Source organism: Chlorocebus sabaeus, chromosome 15 (genome assembly GCF_047675955.1).
Source record: "Chlorocebus sabaeus isolate Y175 chromosome 15, mChlSab1.0.hap1, whole genome shotgun sequence".
NCBI classification, from domain to species: domain Eukaryota; kingdom Metazoa; phylum Chordata; class Mammalia; order Primates; family Cercopithecidae; genus Chlorocebus; species Chlorocebus sabaeus.
In genome coordinates, this window is record NC_132918.1 from 12,972,871 (window position 1) to 12,981,640 (window position 8,770).

Sequence of the window (8,770 nt, forward strand, 5' to 3'; positions counted from 1 at the left end):
ATGGCTAGTGAGTGGCAGAGCTGAGATTTGTACAAAGGCATTCTGGTTCCAGAGTTTATGCTCTTTAGCATTATGTTATTGGATAAATATACTTTAATATTGACTATCATTATTAGATGCTGTTTCCATATGTTCTGGGTGTTTATGAACTCTTTATTCTGTTTCATTGGTCTATTTGTCATCCCTGTAACAGCAGTACCACATTGTTTTTATTACTATGGCTTTATATTAAGTTTTTCTGTCTAAAACAATTCCTCCACTTCATTCTTCTTCATGACATTCAGAGCTATTCTTCAATCTTTATACTTTTATGTACATTTTATAACAGTCTGTCATATTTCATGAAGAACTCTGTTTCAATTAGAATCATATAGAACCTAAAGATCAATTTGGGAAATCTGCTGTCTTCAAGATATTGTGTTTTTTGTTTTTTTCAACTAGTAGATTCTTGGATAAGGTATATATTTCCATTGACCTGCTCTATCTTTTTACAGATCTAGGTGATGTCTATTTGTCACTCAGGATATTACGAGGCTACTTTAGCATTTTTTTGGTGGCAGTTACTCAATATAGGAAGAAAAATTTTTTCACTTTAGTTCTTTGCTTATCCTAGTTTCACAACTTGGAAAGAAGTGCTGCTCCGTTTGTACTTTGGCACACAGTAGTCAGTAGTTCCTGGAAAATTTCTATCATTCTTGTTTTCTATTTGTTACAGCCCTTTACATCCTCCAAATACCCTGAGATGACCTCAACTTTCTGCTTATTGTGTCTACCAATCCCAGTGCTTTTTTTCATTTCTTTAGATTATTAGGGTTGCTAAATGTGTTTTGTCAGGTGTTAAATGTGTTTTGTCAAATGTGCCCAGAGGAAGAGTTGGGCAGAGAGGACAGAAGATGAGAAGATATATGATAATGGCTAGATGGTGGGTGATGGTGGGTGAAGATGTAGCAGAAAGTATTTGGCTGATGGGCTCCAAGCCAGTGACTGCTAATAGGTTCATTTGGGTGCACAGCCTGAATGTCTTCTATCATGGAGGGCTCATACCTACCATACTTCCCTGTCCTCATCGCATGCCTCTTTAGTCTCCTAAGGTGCCTGGTAACCCATGGAGAAATAAGACTTAATGACTATGTATCTGCATTGCAATATGAATGCACATCTCTTTTTATTTCACTCTATGTATATGATCTAACATTCTTAATCTGTTGACTAAATGTTGTGACCAGTGCAATTTTTTATTTATTATAAGAACTAATAAATAAGAAATCCCACTTCTGGGGAGGAGAGTAAATCTTTAAAGTTACATTAATGCTGTAGGCTCTTAGGTATCACATAGATCTCTGTAGGTGGTTATTTAGTTAATGGCACCTCAGCAAACTGAAAGAAGTGGTTTAACTCTAGCAAAAACATTCTGAACCCTGAAATCTATCTCATTATTTATCATCTGTAGAAAGTCCCCAGTGAAAGGGGGTTGTGCCCAGATAAGGCTAGGGTATATTGATCTTAATTATGCTAGGGCTCTGATCTTAACAAGGGTGTTTACAAATATATATTAATAGTGAAATCCAAATAACCTACGAGAGTTCTGTGGAGTTCCAGCAGCACAATCATTGTGGGTACATTTTCTTGTGAAACTTTAATGCTGAAACTGGGAAAGACCCTGAGTACAGTGCTGACTGAAGTGGAAAATTTTCATGGTGTGAAGTGTACCCATTGCTATTCAATATTTACTGGCATAATAGAAGCACTAGGGAACAAATATTTCCTTGTATGTGTGAAACCTCATTTGGAGCCAAACTTTTTTTCAAATACTCCATTTGCAATCAAATTGTGGGCAGAAATGTAGCAAATCTCTAAAACAGCAAATCGTGTGTTTATCCTGGAGTATTTGCCAAGTTTTAATAGTTTCTTTCAAAAGCAATTCTTTTTACTTTTTCAGTTTCCTTCTCTTTGGTTTGGTTCATATTCTTAAGTGAAACCCTGTGAGACAGAAAAAGATGATGCAAATAAATGATTCCCTATTTAATGCTTCTGGTTAGAGAATTGGCATCAAAAGAAACTGAAACTTTAATGAAGCTTTTTAAACATGACATAAATTTGTGTTCAATTGTACTTTTCCCTCTTTTCCCTTTTAAAAGATAGTCCAAGAATAGAAGGTCTATTGGAGATAATCTTCAGTTTCGAATGTTTTACTTTTATTTTCCCTTTCCTTGGATTTAGAGATTTTTCTTCTGAGGGTCCTAATGAGACGAGTGAGTTAGGTATCTGGTGCTTCAGGAAATATGCCCTCTTATATGTAATGCTGACTAAAATGGGGACTTATCTTTGTCTACTAGTCTGCATAGGCACCAGAGATTACCCTTAGAAACAAAGCACTCATCACATTAAGTTGAATACCACTGTGGGACATTAAGTACTGGGATGTGGTTAGCTACCCCCCCTCCCCCCAGAAACTTATCCTCATTGCTTCCTTTATCTCCTTAGGTAAGAGATTTTTCTATAGTTCATAGCTAGGATATATTTTATGTACTACATTCATATTATTTTCTTCCTTCCTCCCTCCATCCTTTACTTTCAAAAGGAGCAGAAAGAATAAGACTGAGGGAAAAAGGGCCATGTGCATGATAGAAACACTGGTGGAGGGCTGATTTTGTGGGCAGTGAAAGATCTGCTGATGCTGGACGAGTCAGCTAATCCTAGGGTTCACTGTCTTCATACAGAGATTTAGAGTTTTAAATTAAGGTCCTTTCTATTCTTAAACTACTCAATATCTTAGATTATTCTAGGCTTCTCTCAAATGTGCTTTTACAGCTGAGCTACCTCAAGCATAGTCTGTGGACCTGCAGAATGGTCATCACACTGGAGCTTGTTAGAAGGATAGAATGTCAGCCCCACCCCAGATCTACAGAAACAGAATCTACATTTTAACAAGGTCTCTGGGTAATTCATGTGCCCATTCCAGTTTGAGAAGCTGTTCTATGGAAAATCTGTGATTACCTTTTTTTAATGTTAAAAACACACAACAACCAACGAACCAATAAATCTATCAAACAAAAGACCTCCTTAGAGATTCAACTCTCCTGAGGGCTCTTCCTTACTGGAGGATCTGTGGACCCGAAGTACCCTGCCCATAGTATTCAGTATGTCCCACAACAGTTTGTTCTCTAAGCAGCCAGAGGCCATATTGAAAGCTGTTAGGTTAACTCTCCATTTACCACCTTGGGAGAATGCTTGCAAAGGCTGGTCTCATTTGTCCTTCTTGAAGCCCCACCAAGTACACAGTGCCAGGTTCACGTTAATCATGTCTTCTCTTTATGGCACATTCACATTTTCAAAACATGTTTATACCTTCTGTTTTTCACAGTAGCCCAGAGCAGGCATCGTTGCCCCTACCTTAAGAGTAATGTCTGAGGTTCAGAGAAGCTAAATAATTGACTGTCATCCCAAGGTCTCCGCCTCGAAGTCCAAGGCTCCTCCCACCTCCGGGTGGCGGCGCCTTTTGCAGAGAGCACAGGCTTTCCATTACGACCCATTTTCCTTTCAGGGGCTTTCTACTGAGATAGGCAGATTTCGTGCCTCTTATACGATCTGAAACACAGAGAACACGAAGACCAATATTAGAACACCGGGCGCCTGGAAATTCCAGGCACCTGGGTTGCTTACTGGGCCACATGCTTATCTGTAATATACACCTGGGAACAGGAACCTCTCAGCGCTGTGAGATTCCTAGCTAGTGCCCCAGGAAACTTCCCAACCAGCTCTGCTAAACCGCGACACCTGACAGCCTCAGAGCTTGCGGTAAGGAAGCTGCTGGCCCTTTCCCTCTTTTAACTTGTTTTCCTTTTATCACCTTTCATCTAATAAGATATGACTCCCTCCCACGTGTGGTTCTTTCCCAAGCCCACATATTTTACTTGTTTTAAGAAGCTAAAATCAATATTTTGCTACCCGCTCCTCAGGCTGTGAATACGTTTTATTTCCAGCTCTTCCTTCCATATAGGATTCTCTAGGGGGTCTAAATTTTTTTTGCATCAAGAGGAGGTGCATGCAGAGCTGTCTCCTAATCTCACGTATGCAGGGCCGTGGCTGAGATTCAGTTCTATTCTTTAGAACCACATGCAGTGTTTGCTGGGCAGAACAGCTGGAAATTGGTCAATTAAAGTGTCTTGTTGGCAAGATGTTGAAACGTGAACCATTAGCAGGTTTGTCGATCTTTTGACCCACACCCCCTCTAAAAGCTGATTAAAAGGCTATTTTTAGTTAGCTTTGCCTTCATTTAGGCATATATTTTATGCTTCCTAAATTATGATGATTTGGCATGTCCAGCTAATGAATCTGTCAACATGTCAGAGCAGAGTTGAAGTAGGAAGGTTTAAGTTTTTTGTACCCATAAAAATCAACAGCAAGATTCCCTTTGCCTCAGAGAGCCAGTGGCTGCTGTGAAGAGTCTTCCCAAGGGAAAGCTTATGGAATTCCTGCTACACATCAGGAAAGACTGTTGCAATCAGAAACACAGAAAGATCTTGAGGACATGATATTGTAATGAGATATTTTCTTTGACCCATAGAGTGCTCCTCTGAATGAAAAGTAGACCCTCTATGGCATATCAATCTTATTTTCCCTCAAGACAGGAGTGGGAAAGGCAGGCAAATTCTACTGTTATGCTCATTGCCTGTATGGATTTGAGTTTTCACAATGTGTGAGCAATATAGCTTATTTACCTGACTTGAGGGACAAAATGTGTGCTCTGTACCCAGTGGGAATTTTGGAAATGTTGCCTGACTAATGATGTGGTTTGTTTCTGGGGCTGAGTTTGGAGAGGAGTTTTATTAGCAGGGGATGTGCTATCTAAAAATTATTGTAGGTGTTAATAAAAATTATTGTAGATGTTAATAAAAATTCCTGCTTTGGGACATCATTTGAAACAGGTATAGAAAAGTTTTCTTTAGAGACTCCATAGATGCACTTGTTTAAAATAGGTGCTATCAAGATTTTGGTGTCAGATGAACCAGTAAAACAGTGAGGTCTCTCTGCCTTTTTTCCAAGTCCAAGGACCATTATGTATAATGAGATGAGAGAAAATTTGTTATTCTTAGGCGGTATTTTCTTGAAAACCCCTGCCCTCCACCCCACTGGTCTCTAGATTTAACTAAGAGAATCTAGGTATATCAGAGCTGATGTTAATATTCTTTCGCAATGAAGGTAAAATCCAAAGTCCATAATATGGTTTACAAGGCCCAGGATTATCTGAGGTCTTCTTGCTTTGCTACCTACTCTAGTGTATTCTGCCCACTCTCTCATTCACTACTTTCTATGCTGGTCTTTCAACTCCTCAAACCAGCCTTAGAAACTTTGAACTTGTTGGACAAAGGTAGGTTCAGGACAAGTATTATATCCTAGTGTACCACCTCATTAGCTATCCATCTTGTCTCTGTCCCTACTGTAGGAGAGAAATCATCTTGAAACATAAATTGATTATTTGTGCATTTCCCAGTGCCATCAGGATAAAGAACAAAATTCTTGGTCCTGCAGGCCTTGTGCAGGATGCGGTCTCTGCCATCTCTGCTGTCTGTTCTCATGTTCTCCTCATTACTGTCTCTGCTCTGTTTTCCATAACCATCTCAGAACACTTAGGCCATCCTCTCTCCCACCAAAAAAACCTTTGCCTCAGGTGCTACTCTCATGGAATATTCTTCCTCACTCGTCCTTCAGAACTCGGCTCAACGACCACTTGCTCAGGGAAACCCAACAGGACCTTTTGCCCTAAAACATTTTCTCTTTATTTGATTTCATTTTCCTTTATCTCTGAGTACCTCCCATCATAACAGTCATACTGGTTGTATTTCGATATCAGCTCAATGTAGTGTGATTGTTTGGTTGATATGTGTTTCTCCTGCTAGTTTATAAGCCCCATGAGGGCAGGGATCATGCATGCTTTTGTTTGCCATGATATACCTCATCCAGCATATGGCCTGGGACACATTAGCTACTCAATACAGATGTTTTGGATGAAGGAACAAAGGTCTACTATGCACCAGGCCCTGTATTAGATGCTGGTAATGAAACCTGAATACGACATGGCCGAATAAGCAGGTTGTACCTGCTCCCATGAGCTCATGGTTGCAGAGGAAGGCTGTAAGTTTTGGGTTGTTTTAGTTGAATGTGATGATTGCTGATGACTGAGGTGTGAACAAGGTGCTATAGTAGCTCTGAAAAGTTCCATCTCAGGTGCGCTGATGGTTAGGGAGAAGGTGCTTGGGACATGTTTTGAAGAATAAGGAGGATTTGATGAGGAAAGGGCCTAGGAAGCGGGGTGGCTGAGGTGGGTGAGGCACAGGACCCATAGAAAGAACTGCATAGGGATCCTGTGCAAATCAGGGCCCAGAGAGGGGACAACGTACCCTCTCCATATTGCTTACGGGAAAATGCAAAGTAATTTCTAATAACAGAAAAACTTCAATCTGAATCTTAGATCTAGCATTGATCCATTAAATAATTCCTTAGGAGAACTCAGTATCTTTTTGGGAAAAGTAATTTTTTTTGTTTTTACTGAAAACTCTGGGGAGTGTTTGAACTTTAATCCAGTTTATTCCTGAGTGTTAGAAAATCGTCTTTATGTATAGTATGTTTTCTGTTAAATAGTTAAAATTTCATTTTTGTTCAAAAATACACATTAATATTCAAGTAAACAATTCTATATTATTTTCATAATTAATTACCCCTCAATCCTACAAATCACTGGAAGCAATTGGAAGCTGAATCAACATCTAGCCATTAAGCTTGGTCTGGATATACTGCAAAAAAGCAGGATCCACCACGTCTAGTTTTTAACTCTCAGGTCCTGACCTCAGCTTTGACATCGTATATAATGTCAAGTAAACTACAGTTTTTCCTGTATTGGTATTAGAGATTCAGAGAACTTGGCCCCTCCAACTGAGCACTCTGCATTGGTTAAAAACATAGACTCTGGGACCAGATTTTCAAGATTCAAAGCCTGGCTCCACTACTTAAGCAGTGAGAAGCAAGTTACTTAAACTTGCCTTAGTTTGTATTTGTATTAAATGCCTTACTTTGCATTATCTTTAAAGTGTGAACAATAATATCACCACATGGGGTTGTAATGAGGGTTGCATAAGTTAGTATATGTGAATTTCCTAGAGAAATTCATGTACTAGGTAAACTTTGTAAATATCTCTAAGCCTAATATCAAGGCTTTTGTCAAATTGTAAAGGTTGTGGATTTCTCCACAACTGCAAATTAAAGGTGAAAATAAGTGTCATTTATATTTGTAATATTTGGATGGATTTTAGCTTAGGCAATCCTCTAAAAAAATTTACTGATGAAACACCCAAGATTTGAGTTCAGGCAACTTAAGCATCATGGAAATGGGTGGCAGCTGAGAGAGCAGCAACTCTTCTTGAAAGGCAGAAAAGGAGTGGAGATGGTTGCGTCAGTCTTATGTATGTGTTGGTCACAATTGCAGAACTCCAGGTTGTGCACTGCCTGTATTTGCATGAGCATAACACATGCACATGGTGCACAATAGTGTGCCAAGCACCGCTGAGAACTCCAGATGATTAGGGCACGGTGCCTGACCTCACAGCTCATAATGTGGTGGTGGTGGTGGAGAGGGCAACTTAACACGTACATAAATAACAATCCTAAACCACATAGATTGTGTTAGGTGCTAAACTGTACTTTACAGCAATTTGCTGAAGAGATTCATTCCAAGTAGTAGAATATGAGAAAGCTCTTTGAAAAGATAGCACTTGAGTTGGATTGTGAAGGAATGGTAAGATAGCAGTAGGTGCTATGGTGACAGCTGAGACACAAGCCTGGTAGCAGGGAGTTGATGAACAAATTCAGGGCAAATCAGACAACTAGACTGTAGGGTTGAATGAAGTTACAATCATTTGTATATGAGGAGGGTCTGCAATCCTTGTTTATGTTTATTCCTGGCACAGGAGTGTAAATTTAACTTGCATAATGAAATCTTGACTCATATATCTCCTTTTCCTTATCATCTGCCCCATTCTGTTTGTCCTTTCTCTCCCCTCAAGTTTATGCTTTTCTGGCCTAAAGACTGATTGTAATTCTCCTCTAATAGGAGACAACTGGGAACTGACAAGGAGGGACTAAAAGATTGTGTAATCAAAAGCCATAAAAAGATTCATTTGAATGGGTGTCTAGCTCAGAATTCCCAAAGTGTGCTCTTCTGCAAATGTGAAATAATATGTGCCTCCTTTAACGTGCTGGGTGATGTCCATTATCCTATCTGTCTTCCTTTATCACTTAGGTTCACTCCATGGGTAACCACTATTTTAAATCCATCTTTCTTTACTAGAACCATTTTCTCTTTAACTGGGACAAAGGAATCTAAGCTTATATAGCTTCCCGCGAACAGCATGAAAACCTTTTAAATTATACAGCATTGATCGATGTTCACCCCTTCCTCTAACTACAATACATATGCTATCCCTGGGGTTCACTTAATGCTTCCTTACTGATGATAAAACTGCTGCTTGGCACAGATGAGGGCCAAACACACTGCATCACTGCACACTCTTGTTCAGATTGCAGTCTAACCAGTGAAGCTGAAATGGGAAGTCTAAGCCCCCGATCCTTGCGGCACACAGCATATTAAATGTTGTGCTTGCTAATGTTTCTGAATGTGGAATACATTTGCTGCTGCCTCCAGATCCCAGTGTCCTAAGTGGTTGGGTGATTCTGAATTGTGTACCATGGACAAGCTGCAGAGGGCTCAGGGGAG